Raw genomic sequence first — 25,996 nt, forward strand, 5'->3', positions numbered from 1 at the left:
CACGTGATCGCCCGGCTGCAGGAGCTGCTAGCACAGGAACAAAATGCTGCGAGGGCAGGTAGGGAAGGTAAGTAGGTTGTTTTTTTATGCTTTTCTCATGGGGGCCACACATACAACGATAGGGACCAGGAATCATGCATACAAGGATAGTGATGTGGAGCTATGCATTCAAGGATCTGGATAAGGAGCCATGAAGATCAGGGTGGCAATAAGGAGCCATGCAGATAAGGATGGGAATAAGGAGCCATGCAGACAATGATGGGATTAAGGAGCCATGCAGACAAGGATGGGGATGAGGAAACATGCATACCAGGATAAGGATGAGGGGAAAATACTGTACATACCCACCTTATACTTGAGTCAATAAGTTTTCACAGTTTTTTGTGGCAAAATGTGGTGCCTCGTCTTATACTTGGGTCGGCTTATACACATGTATATATGGTAATTATTCTTTGATCTTTGGCTTTTAGATCTCAAAGCTGGACACCTGACATGATCCTTCCCTCTATCCTTGGAGGTTTTCTGCTTCCCTGCCACTAGCGTCTTGTCTGAGAGGGTTCTTAGTGCCGTCGGGGGGATCAAAGCAGACAAGCGCTTTCTCCTGTCAACAGAGTGTGCTTACTCTGATAAAAAAGAACAAAGCTTGGATTAGCCCCAACTTTTCCACACCATCAGATGACAGCAGCACATAAAGTATTTTTAATTTTCAAAATGTCAGTATCTAGTCCTGGAATCTGTTTCTCTTGCCCTTAGACTTGCCCTTAGTTAACATGGATCTTGATGTTTCCACGTCGGCCATCTTGTTTCCTGCCAAAGCTGTATATAAAGCCAGCACCTGCTCTAATTCATTGCTTGTGTATTATGTATTGGACTTTGTGCCTCTGCAGTCCCAAGCCTGGACTTACTATCCCTGTTGGTCCTCTCTTAACGGCGGAGTCCTCTGCCAACCTGCACGTCTGGATCCCTGCCTGCTGACCGAGTGATTGCTGAACACTTGACTTCAGGAACCTCTGCCTGACTACACCTGCGGTGAAGTAAGAACTCCAGCCAGCTAGTGTGTTCCTCCGCCCTGCAAGAGTCTGTGTCTTGTGCCCTCATTGTTCAGTGACTTTACATGCTGTGTCGCAGAGTATCAGCTCTGCTATTACCGTTTATCAGATTGACTGAACATTTATCTGGACTTATATGCTATATTGCATTCAGATCACAAATACAATATTGCTTGCGCTACCCATTGTGTCTGCAGTCTCTTTGACCTAGCCACTGGTGTCCAGTTGTATCCACTAGTAGGGTGACACAAAATTTGAATGAAGCCCACCAGATGTTGCCTTCAAAGGGTCTATGTATGACTGGATGACCCTAATAATATTTTTTCCTGGCATTGCACTTTGTGCAAAACCTCTACGAGTGTAGGAGCACATCAACTACACTCTAAATATTTTGATGAGGCCCTCAAGTTGTTGCCTTCAAGGGTCTAGGGATTATCCTGCTTACATTTTTTTCCTGGCTTTGCACTGTGTGCAGAGCCTTTATGAGTGGAGGAGTTTCACAAATACACTTTGTTCCCAATATTTGAATGAGGTTCTACAGTTGGTGACTTGAAGGGTGTATGGATGACCCTGCTTGTAATTTTTGGCAGGTTTTGAACTGTGCAGAACTTTTATGAGTGTGGGAAGTTCTTGTGGTCCGTGATAACAGTAATAAGATCGTCTGCCCCCTCCAACCAATGTTGCCTTTCCTCGAACTCCAATTTAAGTGCCAAAAGCTCCCTATTACCCATGTCATGATTTCTCTCAGCCGAGGATAATTTTTTGGAAAAGAAGATGCACAGATTCCATTTACCAGGGGGCGAACCCTGAGACAACAAAGCCCCAACCTCCACCTCTGACACATCCACCTCTGCGATAAAAGGTTGAGAAACAATGGGTTGACTGAGGATAGGTGCAGTCTCAAAACAACTCTTTTAGGAGACAAAAGGCCTGCTGAACAGCATCTGACCATTTAGAAAAATCAGACCCATTCCTTGTCATGTCAGTAAGGGGTTTCACCATTACCTAAAAATTTTGAATAAACTTCCAGTAAAAAGTAGTAAAATCAAGTACAGCACGAACCTTCTCCAGATTCACCCAAAAACCCGAAGATGACAACAAGTACCCCAAAACTGCACTTCCTGGACAGCGAATACACATTTCTCTAATTTGGCAAAAAGCTTGCTATCGTTTAATATCTGAAGCACCTGTCTAACATGCCCCAGATATTTCTCCAAATCAAGTGAATAAACAAAAATGTCATCCAGATAGACCACCACAAACCTGCCCACCAAATGATGGAAGATATCATGTATGAAATGCTGGAGAACCACCGGTGCATTGGTAAGACCAAAAGGCATAACCAGTATCTTGAAATGTCCCTCAGAGGTATTGAACGCCATTTTCAATTCATCCCCTTCTCTGATTCTAACCAGGTTATAGGCCCCCCTTAAATCCAACCTGTATTAAACCTTAGCTCCCACAACCTGGTTCAATAAATCTGGAATCAGTGGAAAAGGATATGAATCTTAGATAGTAATTAGATTCAATTCCCGGAACCTAAACAGGAATAGAGACTGCCATCTTTCCTTTGCACAAAGCCATGGGCAAAGAGAAAGGTCTCAAGGCTCTCAGTAATAAAATCTTTCATGGCTTAGCTCTCAAGACCAGACAGATTGTACAGTTTGGACTTGGGTAGTTTAGCAGGAATCAGGTTAATAGGACAGTCATATGCACAATGGGGGAGTAAATCCTGACACCCCTTCTCAGAAATTATGTCCTCAAAGCCAGTCAAAAATGCAGGTAAGGTCCCCGTAGATACTGCAGAAAGGGAAATGTTTAGGAAGTTATGATGGAAGTAATCGCCACTCCACAATTTCTCTGAATTGCCATTCTTCCACTATCAGATTATATTTCACCATCCAGAGTAAACCCAATACAACTGGAGTTGGAAGACACTTCAGGACATGACAAAGAATTACCTCATAATGAAAAGACTATATTCTCAGACTTATGCTATGTACAATGCTCTCTGTGCAAACGGTGCTGAGTCTACGGCATAAATAGGAATGGACTTAGATAAGGTAGAGCAAGCAAGCCCATGAGCTCTGGCAAACTCAGCATCAACCATGCTGACTCTAGCTCTACTGTCTATAAACAGAAATTCTCTCAGTCCTGCTCTCTAGCACCATCGCTGCTATCAGGACAAATCGAGAATAACAGGTTGAAGGTGAACATACCCCTTTATTATCAAACTCCAAACTACCAAAGGTTAATCAAGTCAATTTTCGTTTAGGATTCAAAGGACAGGTCCCAATAAAATTTCCCTTCTTCCCACAAAAAAACACACACCATTTTTCTTGCAAATGTCATGGGAGACATATGACGCAGAAGCACCTCCTAAGTACATGGGTTCCTCTAACTCCACAAGTATTTGTTAACACCCAGACTGTCCTTCCAGTACAGGGGTATTGTCCCGGAAAGAGGGCTCAGGAGAAGATGGTCTTACCCATCTATCTAACTGTATAGCCAATGACATGGCAGCTTCCAATTGCTCTGGGGTTCATACACTGCCAAGACATCATTTAACCTTTCAGTTAGACCTTGAAAAAATTGGCTTCTAAGAGCCAAGTCATTCCATTTGTTATCGGTTGCCTACCTGTGGAATTCATAGCTATAAGTTTCAGCTGAACGATTTCCCTGCTGAAGGCTATGCAGCCTGGATTCAGCCAAGTAAATTTGGTCAGGATCATCATAGATAAAGGCTAATGCCCTGAAAAACCATTCTACGGACTGGAGACAAATAGACCCCAGTGGCAAAAAAAGCCTTGGATTGAGGATCCCTTTGCAACAATGAAATCACAATTCCCACTCGTTGCTCCTCATGTCCACAGGAGAAAGGATGATGTTTAAAATACAATTTACATGCTTATTTAAATACAAAAAACTTGTCTATACCTCTTGAAAACCTGTCCGGAAGGGAAATTTTGGGTCCAAACTGGACCGGCCTACCCGCAGAGTGCCCCACAGTAGGAGTCTGCAGCACCTGCCGTTGCTGCTGAATCTCAGATCGAAGATCAGTCCCTTCCATTGACAACATCTGTAGCTGCTCTGCCAGCAAAGAAATGGGATCCATGACCCTGGAAAAAGAAAAAAAAACAACTCCGAAAAAAACACACACACACACCAAAAAAAAAACAAGTGTCAGGTTGTTTTTTTTTTTAAGTGTACGACTGGTGTTAACCCCTTATCCCTGGAGGTATTCTCGTTTTTGCATTTTCGTTTTTTGCTCCTGTTCTTCACAGAGACATAACTTTTTACTTTTCAGTCAATATGGCCATGTGAAAGCTTGTTTTTTGCAAGAAAAGTTGTACTTTTGAACAACACCTTTGGTTTTAGCATATAGTGTACTGGAAAACTGTAAACTCTCCAAGTGCAGAGAAATTGCAAAAAAAGTGCAATCCCAGAGTTGTTTTTTGGATTTTTTTTAACCATATTCACTAAATGCTAAACCTGACCTACCATTGTGATTTTCCAGGTCATTACGAGTTCATAGACATCAAACATGTCTAGGTTCTTTTTATTCTAAGTGGTGAAAAATAATTCCAAAATTTGATAAAAAAAAAACTGCTCCATTTTTCGATACCCATAGCGTTTCCATTTTTCATGATCTTGGGTTGGGTGAGGGCTTATTTTTTGCATGCTGAGCTGATGTTTTTAATTATACAGTTTTGGCGCAGATCTTTTGATCGCCCGTTATTGCATTTTAATGCAATGTTGCGGCGACCAAAAAAATGTAATTCTGGAATTTTACTTTTTTTTACTCATTATGCAATTTAGCGATGAGGTTCATTCTTTTTTCATATTGATAGATCTGGTGATTCTGAACTCGTCAATACCAAATATGTGTATGTTTGATTTTTTATTGTTTTATTTTGAATTGGGCAAAAAGGTAATGATTTGAACTATTACTTTTTAATATTTTTAAAACTTTTTTTACTTTTGGCATGCTTCACTAGTCTCCATGGGAGACTTGAAGCTGCAATTACCCAATCGCCCCTCTGCTACATACAGGCGATGATCAAATTGCCTCTATTTAGCATAATTGCTGACTTGTTGTGAGCTCTGACCACCAGGTGGCGCTCACAGCCATCCAGCAGTGACAAAATAGAGATCTTCTGGAGACATCTGGTTGTCATGCCAACCCATCAGCAACCCACGATCATGTGACACAGGCACCGATCGGTGGGATTTCCGGCGCGCTTGCCGGAAGCACGAGTTAAATGCCGCTGTAAGAGTTTTACAGTGGCATTTAACAGGTTAACAGCTGAGTGTGGATTGCGATTCCACCCGCGACTGTTAGAGGCACATGTCAGCTGCTCAAAACAGCTGACATGTGCTGGACAAGATGTGAGCTCAGCACCAGAGCCCACATCAAATGGAGGGAGTCCAACATCGGCGTACTATTATGTCCAATGTCAGAAAGGGTTTAATGTCACACTGGGTGAGGGAGATGCAAAATGCACAACAATGGGGAGAGGGAGAGGAAGCCCAAACAATAGGGAAGGGGGTATTGTAGATCCCTAGGCAGATCTAACAACACCCTATCTCGTCTAATGTCCCTAAATAGGTTCTGCACCTATCGCCCAGCAGGAACCTAATCCCTTGCCTGACCCTAGCAATAGGCCCTGGATAAGGAGGAGATGGGGTGAGTGCTAGTCAGCCCCCACTACAGCTAAAGACAGAAAGGGTGGACAAATGAGGGAATACACTTACCTTGAGAAGATCACCGAGAAATCATGCCAGCAATCCTCCAGGAATACTACAAGAAGTCACTAGCCAACTGTTAATACATCTAACTAGACAGAGGGAAAATGTCATGGAATGCCTAGGTTACTTTAGGCAAAAACCCCGGGACCCCTGTGATGTCCCTCAGACTAGGGGAACCCTGTCTGTCCCTCTACCCAGGGTTTACACTGAAGGTGTGCCTGCCTGAGCCTCCACCCTGTCCCTGTCTCCTGTCCAGCCCTAAGCTGAACCCACCTCCCTCCACCCAGTGAGGGGACCAGACACCAGACCCCACAAATACGTATGGACAGGGGTAAAAGAAAACACCACACAGTAAATACACAAGGGAATACAATAATGTGCAAGGGCAACCAAATATATATATAACAGATTGGAGAAAGAACCACTGAGGGATATACTGCACCAGATATCAGACGCTCCAACACCACCACTGCTAGCACTAGGCTAAAGCTATAGTCGGCGACGCCCATAGTCAGGACGAACTATTTAAAGACCTAGGGCGTGGCCCAGCCCTCAGCCAGCATGACAACCTGGTTAACCCTATCCCGACTGGAACAGAATACCCAACAGGGTATTACCGCTGTCTGCCGGACACCCTGGTGTGAACAGTGTCCAACATGACAGAAATTGAGCTAACACCAGCACCTTGCTGAAGAGACTGAAGGTATTTAAACCTTCAGCAAGATTGTGTTAGTTAGCAGCAGAAGGTGGAGGTAACTCTTAAGTCATAGAGGGAGAAGGATATCAATCCATAACAGAGAAGCAAAAATCAAGAAAGTGCTTGTAGAGCTAATCACAATGACCTTCAACAGGATCCAGGATGACTGTCTGTCACAACTGACACACTCATGACACCCAATGAGGACAGTGATTATTCTGTCTGTAAAGCGTTGTGGAATTAATAGTTCCATAAAAGTGAGTAAAATAAATAAATGATTAGATAGAAGATCCAAAGTATGTACAAAAGACTGTATGTGTAAAGTATTGGAGTGGATAATGTGGCAGAACAGGATATGAGGTGTTTGCTATGATCTGGGGTCTGAATAGTATCAAATATTGTATCAAATAACTTCAATGCAAAATTCCTGACCAAATTAGAGGGAACTGCTGAAATTAAATTTTGACAGATTTAGTCATCACTAATCTGAATATATTCACTTTGATAGCATTGATTTTAAACTGTTCTGTAAATAATCACTTTAAATCGGCCTTTTAAATTACATTTTGCATTTCCCACTTAAGTAACATTCAAGTCTCACCATATTAAGGGCATGTCAGTTTGTATAGAGCAAACTGTCACTGGTGCAAAGTGACAGGAACTAAATGGATGGCACATCATGGCTGACATTGTAAAGAGGGATCATCACAATTGACACTTTATGTGTAAGATTTTACTTTTTTAATTTTTAGTTTAGCAGTTTCTTATTCTACTGCTTTCTTAGGGTTTGTTCAAATGGAATCTTTTAGATGAAGGTAAATCCACTGAGTAGAACTGAGCGAATACATTAGAGTGGAACTGGCACATGCTACCATTTTTCTGAACCATAAATGGTCAACAAAATGGCAAACAATTAAAATAAAATCCTTATACTCACTTTTCCTCTTGCCTCTCTGGCTCTTCCGCTCCTTAATGTCACCCATCCTCACTGCATCTTCAGATAGTTACCTCTCGTGCTGAAATCCCCAGCTTTGATGAGGCCTGGGAAGATTCTGTTCAAGCACACGAAAGGTCATGGCATCATAGTGTAGAACCTTCCCTGGCTTTATCAAAGCCACAAGTCCCTACCAAGCCTAAAAGGCGATGCTGGGCCTTTTCAGGGCCAGAAGTCCTGATCCAGTGTGAAAAGGCATGGGAATTAAGCATTTGCAGCAATGATGAGAAGATGTGACGAGGTCCGAATAGGTGGGGAGTGGAGAGGCTTGAGAGGTAAGCGGTAAGGTGAGTGTAAGTATTTTCTTAATTTATTACATCTTATGTTTATTATGCTCTGGGGTCTATAGAGATCCCAGAGCATAATAAGGTACATTCAATTATTGGAATCATGGAATCATAAAATGTTAGATTTGGAAGGGATCTCAAGGGCCATCATGTCCACCCCCCTGCTCAATGCAAGATTAACTGAATCATCTCAAACAGATGTCTGTACAGCCTCTGTTTGAAGACTTCCATTAAAGGAGAACTCACCACCTCTCCTGGCAGCGTGTTCCATTCATTGATCACCCTCACTGTCAAAACTTCCTAATCTGTAACTTATCCCTTTCAGTTTTATTCTATTGCTTCTCATGTTTCCATGTGCAAATGAAAATAATGATGATCCCAGTTACACTGTGACATCCCTTCAAATATTTGAAGACATTGTAGTGCAGCTGGTTGGTGCAGTGTGACAGACAGGCAGTGACCCCGGAAAGTTCAAAAGAAAGTCTCTTTTAATGGTCAGCGCACTCACAAACTTAAAACAAAATGTATTCTCTGAACCGCAGCTGGGAAACAAGACACTCCGTATCCACGACTGTTTGGTATAGACGACTTAGCCACTGTGTAAGCTAAGGGGTGCCAGGCCTTTTGGATCCAATTGGCACTGTGTTGCTTCACACAGGTTGAGCTCTGCAGAGCCTCCTGCTATGCACGCTTGCAAACCAAAACTGACACACCCAACCCACTGCTGCAGGGTTTTTACAAGGAACCTGTGGCCACAGGCCACTTGGAAGACCTGGCCAGGAGGCAGCGGACTGCCCCACCACCATCCTGTAGTCACTCCAAATAAAAAACACATGGTAGATTTTCTTAAATCTGCCCGGCAAAAATAGCTTGCCCAAGAACAATACTTACTTTTATTTTGCATTGCAAAGCTATGCCTGTGAATGCAATGTACTCTCGCGGCCTCAATAAGCTTCTGTGCGCATCCTGGGGGACACATAGCGACCCTCGCATATAGCACCAGTCACTGCCTCACAACAGTTATTAAGTCTCCTTTTAGCCTTCTTTTATTCAAGCTAAACATTCCCAGATCCTCCATTCCTCGTAGGGCATAGTTTGCAATCTGCTTACCATCTTGGTAGCTCTTCTCTGAACTTGCTTCAGTTTTTCGATGTCATTTTTAAAATATGGTACTGAGAACTGGACACAGCATTCCAGATGAGGCCCGACGAAGGTGGAGTAGATGTGGATAATTCATGTAATCTAGAGTCTTTGCTACTCTTAATACATCCTAGAACTATGTTTGCCTTTTTTTGCTGCTGCATCACACTGTTGACTCATGTGCAGTCTGTGATCTATTAGTGTACCCAAGTCTTTTTCACAAGTGCTGTTTTTCTTGGCCAGATGTAGAATCTTGTATTTCTCCCTGTTAAATACCATTCAATTAGTCGCTGCCCATTGTTCAAGCTTTTCTAGATCCTTCTGAATCCTTTCTCTGTCTTCTCTAGTGTTAGCTATCCCTCCTAGCTTTGCAATGTCTGCAAATTTGATTAGTTTACCTTCAGTTCCATTATCTATATCATTAATAAAAATGTTGAACAATACTGAGAACAGGATAGAGCCTTGTGGTACCCCACTTGAAACACTCTTGCAATAGGATGTGCAACCATTTATCACTACTCTTTGAGTACGATCAAATAACTGCTCTACAAATTGAATTTCAGGGTATAGTCCACACAAATTCAAATTTTGCCTGATCCACTAATGCCTAGTATTAACAGTAATTCTAGAAAAATCAGAAAAAAAAATTAAAAAGACCGAGAATCCAATAAAAACATTCTGGTCGAGGAAAAATCAATGCTTTAACTGAATCTTTTGAGAATTATTTTTTTATGATGTGATATGTAAAAAAAGATGAAAAAGTGGAAACCCCCCTAAGCAATAGAAATGTATAGTATTAAGATATTTAAATTGACACTAATGTGGCTTAAATCTTTTGAGTAGAAAGCTGTTAATGCCAGGGATTTGAGACAGATGACTTTTTCTTCATTAGAGGTCAACTTTATATAGATGTCCGACACTGCATTAATTCACAGAAATAAGGCATTGCTAAGTCAAGTAATTTATCTGGTGCACTCTACATAAAGATGAGTGAGAAACAAATCATTATTGTTCATTGTTTAGCTATCATTTTTATCTGATATCTATTATTATTTTACCCATCTACCTTATCTATCTAAAAATGACAACACTCTGAAGTATGCTAGAAAAAAACACTAATTCTTTATTCATCCATTCAGATCTCAAATATGACCGAGCCTTCTCAAGCACCGACATATTTGGGAGCCAAAACATCGCTTGTCACATGAGTGAAAAAGAACACTGCTATTTTTTACTATGATAGCTGGTAATGTTGCTTTTCCAACAATCTAATCATCCAATTTATGGTTATTATTGTTGAAATTAGAGAATAGTAATACATTTTCCAAATTTAAATTGACATGTAAAAATCTGCATACAGGTACTACTAACTGGCAAATATCTTGTTCAGTTTTATGTGAATGTAAACATGCAAGTAGTGAAAATGCTATTAAAGCTAGTAGCCTCCTATTAACATTATAACCTATTCATACCATCTTTCAAGGATGCATTCTATCTGTGTTATTCATGGATAGAACACATACCCATAATTGTCTTCGAGCTGTTCACATTTTCATGATTTTTTGTGGACCATATATCTGTGAACAAAAAATCACAGATGTTCGTTCTTGATTAAAGTCACAGATAATAATCAACCATACAAGTTGTAAGATGGCTGCTAGACAGGTCCTTGAGGGAAATATGTATCAATGAGGTTGTTGCCTCGGTAATGTAAGCCAAGAAAAGCAGGCTCCAGCACATACAGTGGGGAAAAAAAGTATTTAGTCAGCCATCAATTGTGCACGTTCTCCCACTTAAAAAGATGAGAGAGGTCTGTAATTGATATCATAAGTAGACCACAACTATGAGAGTCAAAATGGGAAAACAAATCCAGAAAATCACCTTGTCTGATTTGGCAAGATTGATTTTGCAAATTATGGTGGAAAATAAGTATTTGGTCATTAACAAAAGTTCATCTCAATATTTTGTTATATATCCTTTGCTGGCAATGACAGAATTCAAACGTTTTCTGTAAATCTTCAAAAGATTGGCACACACTGTTCGTGGTATGTTGACCCATTCCTCCATGCAGATCTCCTCTAGAGCAATGAAGTTTTGGGCCTGTTGCTGGGCAACATGGACTTTCTAAACCATCCAAAGATTTTCTATGGGGTTGAGATCTGGAGACTGGCTAGGCCACTCCAGGACCTTTGTATGCTTCTTACGAAGCCACTCCTTCATTGCCCTGGTGGTGTGCTTGGGGTCATTATCATGCTGAAAGACCCATCCATGTTTCATCGTCAATGTCCATGCTGATGGAAGGAGGTTTGCACTCAAAATCTCACGATATATGGCCCCATTCATTCTTTCATGTACATGGATCAGTCGTCCTGGTGCATTTGCAGAGAAACAGCCCCAAAGCATGATGTTGCCACTCCCATGCTTCACAGTAGGCATGGTGTTCTTTGGATGCAACTCAGCATTCTGTCTCCTTTAAACACGAGTTTTGTTTCTACCAAATAGTTCTACTTTGGTTTCATCAGACCATATGAAATTCTCCCAATACTCTTATGAATATTCCAAATGTTTTCTAGCAAGCTTCACACTGGCTTGGACATGTACTGGCTTAAGCTGGGGACACATCTGGCCCAGCAGGATCTGAGTCCTTGGTGGCATAGTGTGTTACTGATGGTAGCCTTTGTTATAGTGGTACCAGCTCTATGCAGGTTATTCACTAGGTCCCTCCATTGGATGTTTACTCACTGAGTTAATAGGACATGTCAATGGCTGGGTTTGCGAGCCGTCATAGAGATGGGTGGGGCTGGCTGCTCACATATTCCCACCCTGGGGCGTGTTACGGCAGATGTAAGGGAGTCTAGCCAGACTATTTAACTTGTTTTGGTTATGCCTAGAGGATGATTTTATGTGTGTTTCATGGAAGGTTTATGAAGTTTTAATATCCATCCTGCATGCTTTAAAAATGTAACTGAATGCCTCATGTGCTGCCAAGTGAGTGGAATCTTACAAAGTCTATATGTCCATAAAAATCATGGATGCTACAAGGATGCCATTGATGTGCAGTCTCTGTGCTGTCATTTTTAAAGAGGTCATCTCATGATTATTTTTTTCATTAAATCTGCATTTGTGTATGGTGTGCAGCGTGAATGTATTGATATACTCACCTACCACTTCTCTCTCTGGTATCCAGCACCATTCTGCTCCACTTCTCAGTGGTGTCAATGCTTTGCAGATTCTCCTGGCCAAGCTGCACCCTGTGTGGCCATGAAGTGGCTTTTACAATTTAGGACTACATAGACTTAAGGTACTGTCACACCTAGCGATGCACCAGCGATCCCGAACAGCGATATGACGCGGTCAGGATCGCTGGTGCATCGCTAAGTGGTCGCTAGTGAGCTGCCACACAGGCAGATCTCACCAGCGACATTGCAGGGGTCAGGGGTCGCTACTTGCCTGTCAGATGAGGCGATCCTGACGTCCTCCCACCCGCATCCACGCGTCGCTCGTCGGCCCCAGCAGGAAGCCCAGCAGGAAGCTGACGACGAGAAACAGTCCAGGCCGTTCTCGTGCGATCAGCGATAACCAGCGGGGGAGCGGTCGGAGGTAAGTATCACACACAGCGATATCGCTAGCAATATCACTATAACGTCACAAAAACCAGTGACGTTATAGCGATATTGCTAGCGATATCGCTTAGTGTGACAGGCCCTTTACATTGTAAGTGCTCATGCACAACAAACTTTTTTTTGGTCCCAGTGCTATCTGTTAAAAGAATGGATTGCATTCAAACAAATGTTATTCATGGCGGCGGTGCAGAAGAAAGATTATTTTCACTCACTGAGTCTGTGTGTGAAAAAAATGGCAATTTTTTTATACTGTTATGCTATTCTACCATAAAAGAGACTTCCATTTCATGCATTGAGTGTAGAGTGATCCAGATAGTCCGAATTGTGGTGTGGTGATGTCACTGTGTCACTGAGAAGAGGAGCAGAATGGCGCTGGACTCCGGAGAGAGCAGCAGTAGGTGAGCATAATAATACATTACCACTAGACAGCATACACATATACAGACAATTAATGAAAAAAAAAATATTCATGGAGTGCTTCTTTAAAATCGCAAAGGGTAAAGAAGTTTTGTAATTTTTTTGCATACAAGAAAATCAGTAAAAATTGACACATGGAGCAAACACTTTTTAAAATGGGATCCAAAACGCTAATGAAAATCAGTCTGTTTACTTTGCGCATTTGAAAACAATGGACATCTAACCACATCTAACTGATGGGTTGTTCTATTAATATAAAGGAGTCATGTTCCACTTGTTGGAAGCACTATGCAGACAGTAAAATCTCTGCTATAGAATTTTTTGGATTTGCTGCATTTAAAAGAGTACTGAACCAAAAGATGTAGTTTTGGCCATCGCTCATACAAATGAATGAACGTATGTACACAAGCATTTAACAAATTTATGCCCAACAATGGATATGCTGTATGTCCTGGAGTACATCGAGGAGTGTGGATTGGGCTCCGGAGCCTTTACAGTCAGCATCTGTTCTAACACCAGTGATAGATTGCTGCTGTTAACACCTCAAATTCCACTGTCAAAAACTGACAGCAGTATTTAAGCTGTGGGATCCTGCATGGGTCTGTAATTGGGCACCCATTGGCCCCCTACATTGTGATTCAAAGGTGCTGATGGATTTTCATAAAAACTAGGGGTCTGTTATAAAGAAAAAAGTCAAAGCACAAATGGTAGTTGTTTTCTGGTAGCCGCAGCTTTTGGACATTACAATGTTAAGGCTTTTGGAAAAGGTGACAAACATTTTTTACAAGGTTCAGATGTGTTTCAAGTCACTAAAATAGTAACAAAATATTCAAGCTTGGTATTGCTGTAATTGCACCGACCGGCAGAATCATGTTGCCAGGTCATTTTTACTGTACAATGACCTCTTTAAAAATGAAACTCATAAAAACAATAGCAGAATTGTGTTTTTATTCAACAGTTCACACCATTTTGATTGCTTCTTTAACTGTACTTTTTCTGTACATTATTTGGTAAGTTGAATGGTGACATTTAAAACTAAAACCTGTCCACCGATTTTGTGAAAAAAGAAAAAAAAGAAATATTGACTACGTCCTTTAAGGGTTAAACACCTTACATATTTTTCCAAGCAAACAAAATACATTGCATACAGCACCATACCTGGGTTTTTAACATATGAAAGTTACAGAAACTGTTAGCAGATAAGAATTAAAGCATTATTAAATGATAGATTTTCCACTACTTTTCTGCATAACTTTTTTTTAATCTTTTTCCAATCATCTCTCTCATTTATTACCCTTATTTGGTGTTGGACACAAATCAGAAATAATATATATTTTATACACTGATTTTTCCAATGCACATTACTATTTAATAATTTCCTTAAATTCCAAACATATTGAAGATCTATCTATCTATTTATTATCTGTCTTCTATCTATCTGTTATCTGTCTATCATCTATTTATCTATCATCTATCTTTTATCTAATATATCTATTATCTGTCTATTATCGATCATCTATCTATTATCTATCTATCATCTGTCTATCTATTATTTATCTATTATCTATCTATTAACTATCTATCTATCTATAGATAGTCTGTCCAACACTATTAATATAATCCCTCTCTCTCTGTCACTCTATATATATATATATCTATCATGTACAGAACCATGGAATTAATGGTGCTATATAAATAAATAATATATATTAATCTTTCATGCTACATAAATATTTATTGTAAATATAGCTCTTATTTTTGTAAATGTTGCAATCCTTCCTTACTCTCTATCTATCCATCTATCCGTTATCTATCTATTTACATATCCGTTATCTATCTATCTATCCGTTATCTATCTATCTATCTATTAGCTATCTGTCAATAAATAGAATCAGCACCCACTCAGTCTAAGGGTGTAAATCCAAATTTGATCTTAACCAGGTATAGAATAGATTATATCCAAAAACATCTGTACGCCTCCTGTCGTGTTATGTGGATTCTGTCTATCTATTCATCTATCTATTATCTATTCATTTAGTATCTATTATCTATTTATCTGTCAATGTATTAGCTATCTACCTATCTATCATCTATCTACTTATTATCTATCTATCTATCATATATCTACTTATTATCTATCTATCTATCTATCCATCCCATATCTACCTATCTATCTATCTATCTATCTATCCAACCCATATCTATCTATCATCTATCTACTTATTTTCTATCTATCTATCTAGCAATCTATCCCTCTATCTATCTATCTATCTATCTATCATCCCATATCTACCTATCTATCTATCTATCTATCTATCATCTATCTATCTATCCAACCCATATCTATATATCATCTATCTACTTATTATCTATCTATCTATCTATCTAGCAATCTATCCCTCTATCTACCTATCTATCTATCTATCTATCTATCTATCATCTAGCTATCCATACAACATGCACAGAAAGTGACCTTCTTACTTTCCTAGTGCATAATTTGATCAGTGTGCATCCCTATCTGCCAAAGACAAGAAAACCTCTTCTATGGGGCACTATGCTAAAGAATCACCTTTCTGCCCATGTCTCAAATTACTTGGAAAAGTATAGTATCCTGCTATACATTGTTCCAATTAAAAACAGCCTTGGAATGATGGGTGGATAGATAAACCTATTTATTTCCAATCTATTCCACCATCTTTTTTGTTTGTATATATATTCTATCCATGTATATTTCTATCTATGCTTTAAGAAGATATATAATTTTGATTACATGAACAATAAATTAATTTAATGATAAAATTTTATATTTACATAATTATGAGACTCATATTAGTCATAAGCAATGTATTGATTCAATGCTAAAATAAGATCCCTGGATTTTTTCAAATGTTTTGACAAATGGATAAAAGTTCATTTATAAATGACCAATATAGAGTTTTTATTAAATATAGGACAAAAAAATGAAATGTTACCACCTTGCCGGACTCCTGCAGAAATTGAACTTCAATTGTATTGCATAGAAAAGTTCTAGCTGCGAAGTAGAATCAAAGATGTATCATATATGAAAAAAGATTTCACACATCAAAGCACAGTGAGTTTAATACCAGTAAGTTAAATGAATATATATCTCCAATTACTATTCACATAGAAGCGGATTTCTAGATTTCTTTTTTAGAGGACCGCATGTTTGATCTGAGCCATCACCATAGACGTCTCTAGTGTTGGCTCATATATTTTTAATCTTTTGACTTGTGGCAGGACGTCTGGTGTATTCTCTTTAAAGATGCCCAGTTAAGAATGCAAAATGTTTTTACAAACAATAAAAATGCACAGAGACAGAAAAGGCCACTATTTGGCTAAAAAGGCTAAAGGGCAAAAGACTTTCCTTTTTGCTCCTAAACATGTGTTTAAAAAAAGAAAGACACAATTGTGTCTTAGTGTCATCTTATGTATTCACAGAGAAGCTTTTTTTTTTTTTAAATGTACTTTATGTAATTTATGTGGCAAGTAATACAGAATTTTGCTTGCATTTCTTCCATATTAAATATGCTTCTCGACAATATACGGTAATTTCAATTCAGCAGATAAAATTGTTGAATTTTATTTATATAGTAAAGTAAGGAAGTTTTTATATATTTTCATTGCAATTGTTAATGGCTTAAATAATTGTTGAATATTTTATTCCAGAATATGATGTTAAATAAAAAGTGAAACTAGACTGGTTCAAAAGGGAAGATTAAACAAATAATATAATTTATAACAATTTAAGCATACTATTTGGACAACATAAGCATATTTGCATGCAGGTAGAAATTTAGTTACTTGGATTAAAAAAAAAACTACATTTTAATAATCAAATGGAATCACTCCCAAGACTTTAAACAATTACAAGTATGTGTAAATTGTCTCCTATAAGATATTTATGTACAGCATATATTTTGTTATGTTTCAGGGGATTTCATAAAAAACATATAAATATATATATGTATATTTATAAATATCCATAAAAATACATGTGTTTATATATTATATATATGCACAAACACACAAATATGTAATATAAATATTAACATACATACATATACACACTAATACTTTTATATATATATATATATACACTGTATGAATATATATTGTATTTCCATGAGTATATATATATATATATACACACACATGGAAATACAATATATATTCATACAGTGTATATATATATATATATATATATACTCATGGAAATACAATATATATTCATACAGTATATATATATATATATATATATATATATATACTCATGGAAATACAATATATATTCATACAGTGTATATATATATATATATATATATATATACTGTATATATATATATATATGCAGTTTCTGCATGTCTGTTTCAAAAACAAAATATATAAAACTATTTTCCATTAAGAAATACTGAACTGGGAAAAAATTAATCTGAATAGATAAATAATGTGAAATATTTAAGTAATAGCTACAATCATGTAAAATGGTAGATGATGAAATATGTATATGTAATATATACACACCCATGCACATTTATTTTACATAGGCGTGCATTATCAAACATATAGCTACTGGATTATATAACATTTATATAACTTTATCCCTTAAAAATAAGCTACCTGTCAGTAGAGAGTCATCTCCCCTCATAAGGCTTGCACTCATCTCACACGTAATGTTTTATGCACCTTGAGTCCTTGCTGTGATTTTCAAGCTTCAAACAAAACTTTTTTTTTAAGAATTCATGTAAATGAATAATGCACACCTAATCAAAGGGCACCACCACTGGTTACTTCCTACTTGTAAAATGCCCACCATATACTTTATGTCCCAGCATACACAGCATGGAGTTTATAGAGGTAAATTTTACCTTGTCATCAGAAATGCTGATTAAAAAGTAGTTTTATATAGGGAATAAGGTAATATCAACAACGTGTACGCAGGGGGGTTCTACTTCCAATTAATATTCATGCCACTTACTTTTCTAGAAAAATTAGAAAAATAGTTTCAGAACAGGAGGAGAAACAAAAGTGTAAGAATTTTCTTTAACTTTTTGAAGGAGGGACATAAATGGTTAACTATTTCACTAATTGCCATCATGTGTTCCAACATTTGTGATAAGTGCGGCGAATAATTATGTTGTAATACACCTTGTAACAGCAGTCATTGGCTTTAGATCTCTGCCTTCTTTTTTTTTATATGGAACTTAAGTTGTTGACTGGGCAGTATTAAAAGTTATCATAAACGCTGCATTTTTTACTTATGAAATGATATATGTTGTTTCTGAAAATACTAATCATGCTTCATTTTGCTACGAAGACAACAATGCTTCAAAAATGAAGGCGAGAGTCGAAGCTTTGTTGCTATTTTTGCTTCATCTATGACACCAAAAACGATTAGATAGAATCAATATAAATCCTGTGGGTCTTTAGAAATATTGATTATGCATCTTTAAAATTTGGTTTGTTTGTTCTTATGGTCATCTATTCGACAATCTGACAATTTTGTGATTGATCATTCGCCCTGATGGAACAATAGACAGAATGGTAGTGAATTTCTGGTAGGCATTTATGAATGTGTAAAGCTGATTGCAGTTTTGTAATTGCGCATCATGAAGCCATTGTTTGAAACTAATATTGATAGAAAAAATTCTGCTAATTATTATTTTAGTTATGTTACAGTAAGATACAACAGCCATTCTTTACAGCTATTGTTTCTACATGGATAAAATATTTATAAAAGATTTTACATATGATAACCTTAAAATTATAAAATAAAATAGAATAAAAAATAATAATAGTAAAAGCAACTTTAATATTGCCCTGAAATAAAAAAGAGTACCCCACCTTTGATCTAACTACTTGCTGTTCTCCGTGGTTCTGTTTCATTGACCCAATAATTAGTCTGTGTTTTCTCCGATCTGCTGTTGACTCTCTATACAATATTTCGGCACCCTTTAAAGAAATATGTTGATGGCAACCCTACTTGTACTCTTTATTATATACAACACAGAGAATGATGAGATGGTCCATCATGACTGTTCCCTTAAGAGCTCATTCAGCCATCCGTGTTTTCAAGCAGTGTGCATTCCAAGATTCAATAATAACCTACAGTGACATGTAAAAGTTTGGACACCCCTCGTCAAAATTACTGTTATTGTAAACAGTTAAGTGCGTTGAAGATTAAATGATCTCTAAAAGGTTTAAAGTTAAAGACACCTTTTCCTTGTTTTTTTAGGCAAAAAAGAAAACATATTTTCATCGTTTACATTTTAAAAATTGCAAAAAGATAAATGGACTGATGCAAAAGTTTTGGGCACCCTGCATTATTAGTACCTAGTAGCACCCCCTTTTGCAAGTATCAAAGCTTGTAACCGCTTTTTGCAACCAGCCAAAAGGCCCTTTTACATTTAGCAATGCACCAGCGATCCGACCCGTTCAGGATCGCTGGTGCATCACTAAATGATCGCTAGGGAGCTGTCACACAGGCAGACCTCACAGCGATGCAGCAGCGATACAGCGGACGATACTTACCATTCACACACAGCGATCCTAATGTCCTCCCGCCCGCCTCCACGCGTCGCTCGTCATCACAGCAGGAAGCCCCAGCAGGAAGCTGACGATGAGAAATGAAGCCGCCCGATCTCGCGTGATCAGCAATCGACTGCGGGGGAGCCGGTCAGAGGTAAGTATCACACAGCGATATCGCTAGCGATATCGCTATAACATCACAAAATCGTTGACGTTATAGCGATATCGCTAGCGATATCGCTATGTGTAAAACCCCCTTTAGAGTCTTTCAATTTTGTATGAGGGATTTTCATCCATTCTTCATTGGAAAAGTCTTCCAGTTCTGGCAGATTCCTGGGTCATCTTGCATGTTTGCTATTTTGAGGTCTAGCCACAGATTTTCAATGATGTTCAGATCAGGGGACTTTGAGAATCATTGTAAAACCTTCAGATTGTACTTTTTTACATAGTCTATTGTGCCTTGTGTTTAGGATCATTATCAATTTGTAGAAACCATCGTCTTTTCAACTTCAGCTTTTTTACAGATGGTGTCAGAGAAGAAATACGGCACTCCCGGTCAGGATCAGGTGCCTGGATAGAATCCAAATCCCTAATATAGAGGCTCTAAGCAGAATACGGCACACTGAGGTGAGTATAGTTAAAAAAAAGAGACTTTTATTACAGTGGTCCTTATACATATTGTGTATCATACATGACATTTCAATCAGTAAAGACCTTAATCAAACATACACATGTGTGTTAGTCCACAAAGTATGGAAGAAGAAATAAAGACGGTAGTGATGTGTGTATAGGCGACGTCTATCGCTAGAGCATGGAGCGCTCTGTTTGACCACTATTTTTAAAGATGGTATTGTGTTTGTGTCAAGAATTGCCATTGCCATTGTCTGCAACAAAACTCCAAAGCATGATTGATCCACCCCCATGCTTAATGGTTAGATGTTCTTTTCCTGAAATTCTGTGCCCTTTTATCTCCACACATACCTTTGATCATTATGGCCAAATAGTTCTATTTTAAACTCATTAGTCCATACGACTTGATTCCAAAATGCATCAGGCTTATTTAGATGCTCTTTTGCATACTTCTGATGCTGAATTTTATCATGAGGACACAGGAGAAGTTTTCACCTGATGACTTTTCAGTGAAGGTGTGTCTGAATAGTAGAACAATGTACCACAACTCCAGAGTCTGAAGGTCTTCCTGAAGGTCTTTTGCAGTCAAGTGGGGATTCTGATTTGCCTCTCTAACAATCCTAATGCAGCTCTCACTGAAAATTTGCTTGCTCTTCCAGACCTTATCTTGACCTCCACTGTTCCTGTTAACTGTCATTTCTTAATTACATTTCGAAATGAGGAAAGGGCAACTTGAAATCGCTTTGCTAGCTTCTTATAGCCTTCTCCTGCTTTGTAGGCCTCCACCATTTCCTTTTTACAGTGCCAGGCAGCTGTTTAGAAGAACTCATGGCTGCTGTTTTTTGGCACAAGGTTAGAGGAGGTTGGGTTTTTATAAAGCTGGGAAATTTCCATCACCTGGCCTTTCCTAATGATAGCGAACAAGCCATAACCCAAACAAGTTAATTAAGGTCTTAAACCTTGGTCAAAGTGACCTAAGCACACAAATCTCCAAAGGTGCCCAAACTTTTACATGGGTACCTTTTTCATTTTATAATTTTTAAAATAAAAATATATATATATATATTTTCCCCTAAAATACAAAGGAAATGTGTCATCTTTAACTTTAGGTCTTTTAGAGATCATTTCATCTTCAACTTGCTCTCCTGTTCACAATAACAGTAATTTTGACCCGGGGTACCCAAACTTTTACATTACACTGTATATGCCAATGCAAAACAACTTTTCACCAATATGGAACCGTTGCAGTATTCATTAGTCTGCACCAATTTATTGAACAGACTAGTGAATGTCAATAATAGTCAGCTCATGCGCCCCTTCACAATGCTGACGAGCACACTGTGGCAAACACGTCTGCAACTTGGGAATATGACTACTCCAAGGTTTAGTACAGCCATCTGAATCAAGTCTAAACCTGAACTATCATGCTTTGAATGTAGATTCCAGGGCAGCCTGCACACTCATAAATAATAATAATTTTATGTCTATAGCACCAACTTATTCAGCAGCACTTTACATTTCAAAGGGGAGATGTACAGGCAATATCAAACATTACAGAGTAACACATAATTGTACAAAATACCAAAAGAAATGAGGGACCTACTCGAAAACGTACAACCTTTGAGGAGATGGGGGTAGCACAAAAAGTAAAGTGCTTGTATTGTACGGTCTAGCCATCAGTATAATATATAGGGTATTCACATAACACTGCATGAGCCGGTCACCAGCCAGTATAAGTACAGATAGAGTGTTCTTAAGTGCATGGAGGTGTGTAAACAGATGCTATGAGGGACCAAATTTGGAGGAAAATGTTGGAAGGGTAAAATGGGAAATAGGTAAGTGAAGTGAGGTGATAAGCCAGTCTAAAGAAATGTATTTTTGGGGCAGACTTAATACTGTGGGTATTGGGAATTAATTGAATTAATCAAATTGTCTGGGGTAGTGCATTCCAGAGAATTGGCACAACACGAAAAAAGTCTTGGCAAAGGGAGTGGGAGGTTTGGATTATTGAAGATGTTAGTCTTAGGTCACTCATAGAGACAATGTTGGTTTAATTAAGTGGTTAGAAATATATTTTAGGCATTGATCCAGAAAAAATATATTTTATATTTTTTAGTATTCTTACTATATAATTTATTATATTTTAATAGTAAGTATATTATAAAGAAGTACAGTGGGGAAAAAAAGTATTTAGTCAGTCAGCAATAGTGCAAGTTCCACCACTTAAAAAGATGAGAGGCGTCTGTAATTTACATCATAGGTAGACCTCAACTATGGGAGACAAACTGAGAAAAAAAAATCCAGAAAATCACATTGTCTGTTTTTTTTTCATTTTATTTGCATATTATGGTGGAAAATAAGTATTTGGTCAGAAACAAGCAATCAAGATTTCTGGCTCTCACAGACCTGTAACTTCTTCTTTAAGAGTCTCCTCTTTCCTCCACTCATTACCTGTAATAATGGCACCTGTTTAAACTTGTTATCAGTATAAAAAGACACCTGTGCACACCCTCAAACAGTCTGACTCCAAACTCCACTATGGTGAAGACCAAAGAGCTGTCAAAGGACACCAGAAACAAAATTGTAGCCCTGCACCAGGCTGGGAAGACTGAATCTGCAATAGCCAACCAGCTTGGAGTGAAGAAATCAACTGTGGGAGCAATAATTAGAAAATGGAAGACATACAAGACCACTGATAATCTCCCTCGATCTGGTGCTCCACGCAAAATCCCACCCCGTAGGGTCAGAATGATCACAAGAACGGTGAGCAAAAATCCCAGAACCACGCGGGGGGACCTAGTGAATGAACTGCAGAGAGCTGGGACCAATGTAACAAGGCCTACCATAAGTAACACACTACGCCACCATGGACTCAGATCCTGCAGTGCCAGACGTGTCCCACTGCTTAAGCCTGTACATGTCCGGGCCCGTCTGAAGTTTGCTAGAGAGCATTTGGATGATCCTGAGGAGTTTTGGGAGAATGTCCTATGGTCTGATGAAACCAAACTGGAACTGTTTGGTAGAAACACAACTTGTCGTGTTTGGAGGAAAAAGAATACTGAGTTGCATCCATCAAACACCATACCTACTGTAAAGCATGGTGGTGGAAACATCATGCTTTGGGGCTGTTTCTCTGCAAAGGGGCCAGGACGATTGATCCGGGTACATGAAAGAATGAATAGGGCCATGTATCGTGAGATTTTGAGTGCAAACCTCCTTCCATCAGCAAGGGCATTGAAGATGAAACGTGGCTGGGTCTTTCAACATGACAATGATCCAAAGCACACCGCCAGGGCAACGAAGGAGTGGCTTCGTAAGAAGCATTTCAAGGTCCTGGAGTGGCCTAGCCAGTCTCCAGATCTCAACCCTATAGAAAACCTTTGGAGGGAGTTGAAAGTCCGTGTTGCCAAGCGAAAAGCCAAAAACATCACTGCTCTAGAGGAGATCTGCATGGAGGAATGGGCCAACATACCAACAACAGTGTGTGGCAACCTTGTGAAGACTTACAGAAAACGTTTGACCTCTGTCATTGCCAACAAAGGATATATCACAAAGTATTGAGATGACATTTTGTTTTTGACCAAATACTTATTTTCCACCATAATATGCAAATAAAATGAAAAAAAAACAGACAATGTGATTTTCTGGATTTTTTTTTCTCAGTTTGTCTCCCATAGTTGAGGTCTACCTATGATGTAAATTACAGATGCCTCTCATCTTTTTAAGTGGTGGAACTTGCACTATTGCTGACTGACTAAATACTTTTTTTCCCCACTGTATGTTAAAGTTTTCCCTTCATTGAGCCAATTATTTAAATAGACTTGTCCTTCTCCCACTTGTGACTCTAAATCAAGACTTGTCAATGAAACTTGTTAGTCTAGATCATTTGTGGTCAAGCTGAGGTTTCCATTAAATATGAGTTGCAGAAATAATTTCTTATCATCCTTGATTTTCAAATTTAAAAAAATCACTACTTAAATACTATGTAGCCATAAAGTCACTGTAACTGGACCACAATTCATGCAGTGGTAAATTTATTGAAGTTCTCCAGGACTTGAATATTAATGGCATTTTCTTAACCCAAGCGATCACCAAATTGAGTGGGCTGCTGCACTTGCCAGATATTTTTTTAACTGTTTTACTGGCATACCTCAGCACTCTTTCTAGTGGCTGGGCATGGTAATGCAATTCTTTTCTTTGCGGCTCAGTACGAGTCAAGTGAATGGGAATGAGCTGCAGTGCCAGGCATAAGCCTTACATCCTTATAGACAAAGTGGTGTCTGGTAAGCAACAGAGCTTCAGTTCCCTTAAAGGGAACCTGTCACCCCCCCAGGGCGGTTTTAAGTTAAAACCACCTTCAGCAGCACTAAGGCTGCACTTTCTGAAAGTGGCTCTTCTGTTTCTGATTCCTAGGAACGCCAAAATATTGACTTTTATAAATTGCTCCCCATACCTGTATTGAGTCCCAGGGGTATGGTGTGTCCCCCTCTATCAGCCTCCTCCCAGCAGTCCATCATCCCCTGTGACAACCCTGTCAACACCAGTGACTAATCACGGCTGAACAGGGTAACTCACCCGCAGTTACGAGGGAGCCCGAGGGCTGGCGTCACAGAGGTGTACAGATGGATGGGACCTGGGGACTGCGGTATGCCAGGTTGCCGTGAGGTACTGGGAGCAACAGCACCTGTGATCACGTGACCGCACGTCAGAGGAGTGGGCGGAGCTACCGCAAAGCACCGCTGGGAGCCGGCTGTCTCAGAGATATGCAGCGGTGGAAACTGCAGGACAGACTCAGTTCGGACAGATCGCGGGGTCGTACACAGGGAGGGCGGCGCAGTACAGGAGGGATAGGCAAAGCATGGTCAAGACATAGCCAAGGGGTCATACACAGAGAGGGCAGCGCAGCACAGGAGGGACAGGCAGAGAGTGGTCAGGATGTAGCCAAGGGGTCATAAACAGAGACGGTAGCGCACTACAGAACTCTCAACAGGGACAAAGCCAAATCTGAACCGGGTAGACACAAACAGCACAGGCACAAAGCACAGGCACAAGCACAACAGGGTCACACACACTTGGCCAAGGGTCAGAGTATAAGCGACAAGGAATGGCCCCACAATGAGGCTATAAGAAGCCTCCCAGAGTTCCAGAGTGAGGCCATCCAGATTAACCCTAAAACTACCTAATCCCAAAAACTCAGGAAAACATGACATCCCCCTGTGGCATCTGTGCGCCGCCTCCTCCTGTGTTGCTGTTACATACCGGCGCCTGTGCTGTGCCAACAGTTCTTGGGCATGTGCAGTGTGCACTGCCCGTGAACTGACATCAGGCTATCGCGCCTGCGTGTTGTGGATGCCCCAGATCCCGCCCCGCAGTGTGTTATGATGTATTCACACTGCAGGGCTGGGAATCTGGAGCCTGAGCAGTGAGCATCTATAGCTGCGCCTGCCCCAGCTATAGTGAACTGCGTGTGAGGAGCTCAGCTGGCAGGTTAGCTCATCAGATGCTGCTGAGGGAGGAAAGAGAAAGAGGAGGAGGGAGATGGGGCAGGCGCAGCTATAGTTGCTCTCTGCGCAGGCTCCAGATTCCCAGCCCCGCATTGTGAATACATCATAACACACTGTGGGGCAGGATCTGGGGCCTCCGCAACACGCAAGCGTGATAGCCTGTCAGTTCCCAGGCAACGAGCGCTGTGCATGCCCAAGAACTGTTGGCACAGCGCAGGCATGTAACAGCAACACAGGAGGAGGCGGCGCACAGATGCCACAGGGGGATGATGGACGGCTGGGAGGCGGCTGATACAAGGGGACACACCATACCTATAGGATTCAATACAGGTATGGAGAGCAATTTATAACGGTCAATAT

At 39.6% G+C, this 25,996-nt stretch overlaps 1 long non-coding RNA gene across 3 annotated transcripts in view; it reads right to left on the bottom strand.

Annotated features, from left to right (window-relative positions):
- The window catches only part of LOC141048131 (uncharacterized), a 425,218-nt gene that overhangs the window by 382,856 nt on the left and 16,366 nt on the right, over positions 1 to 25,996 (bottom strand). The window contains exon 2 of one of the 3 annotated variants that reach the window (XR_012219966.1): positions 10,440 to 10,493. The exons of 1 other annotated variant lie outside the window; for it this stretch is intronic. This is a non-coding gene — a long non-coding RNA (uncharacterized lncRNA). Of the gene's footprint in view, positions 1 to 348; positions 676 to 10,439; positions 10,494 to 25,996 lie in introns of those variants that run through there. One more of the 3 variants, XR_012219967.1, reaches the window with a different exon arrangement.

Source organism: Dendrobates tinctorius, unplaced genomic scaffold (assembly GCF_039654945.1).
Source record: "Dendrobates tinctorius isolate UK_male_01 unplaced genomic scaffold, ASM3965494v1 ptg000133l, whole genome shotgun sequence".
Classification (NCBI taxonomy): Eukaryota; Metazoa; Chordata; class Amphibia; order Anura; family Dendrobatidae; genus Dendrobates; species Dendrobates tinctorius.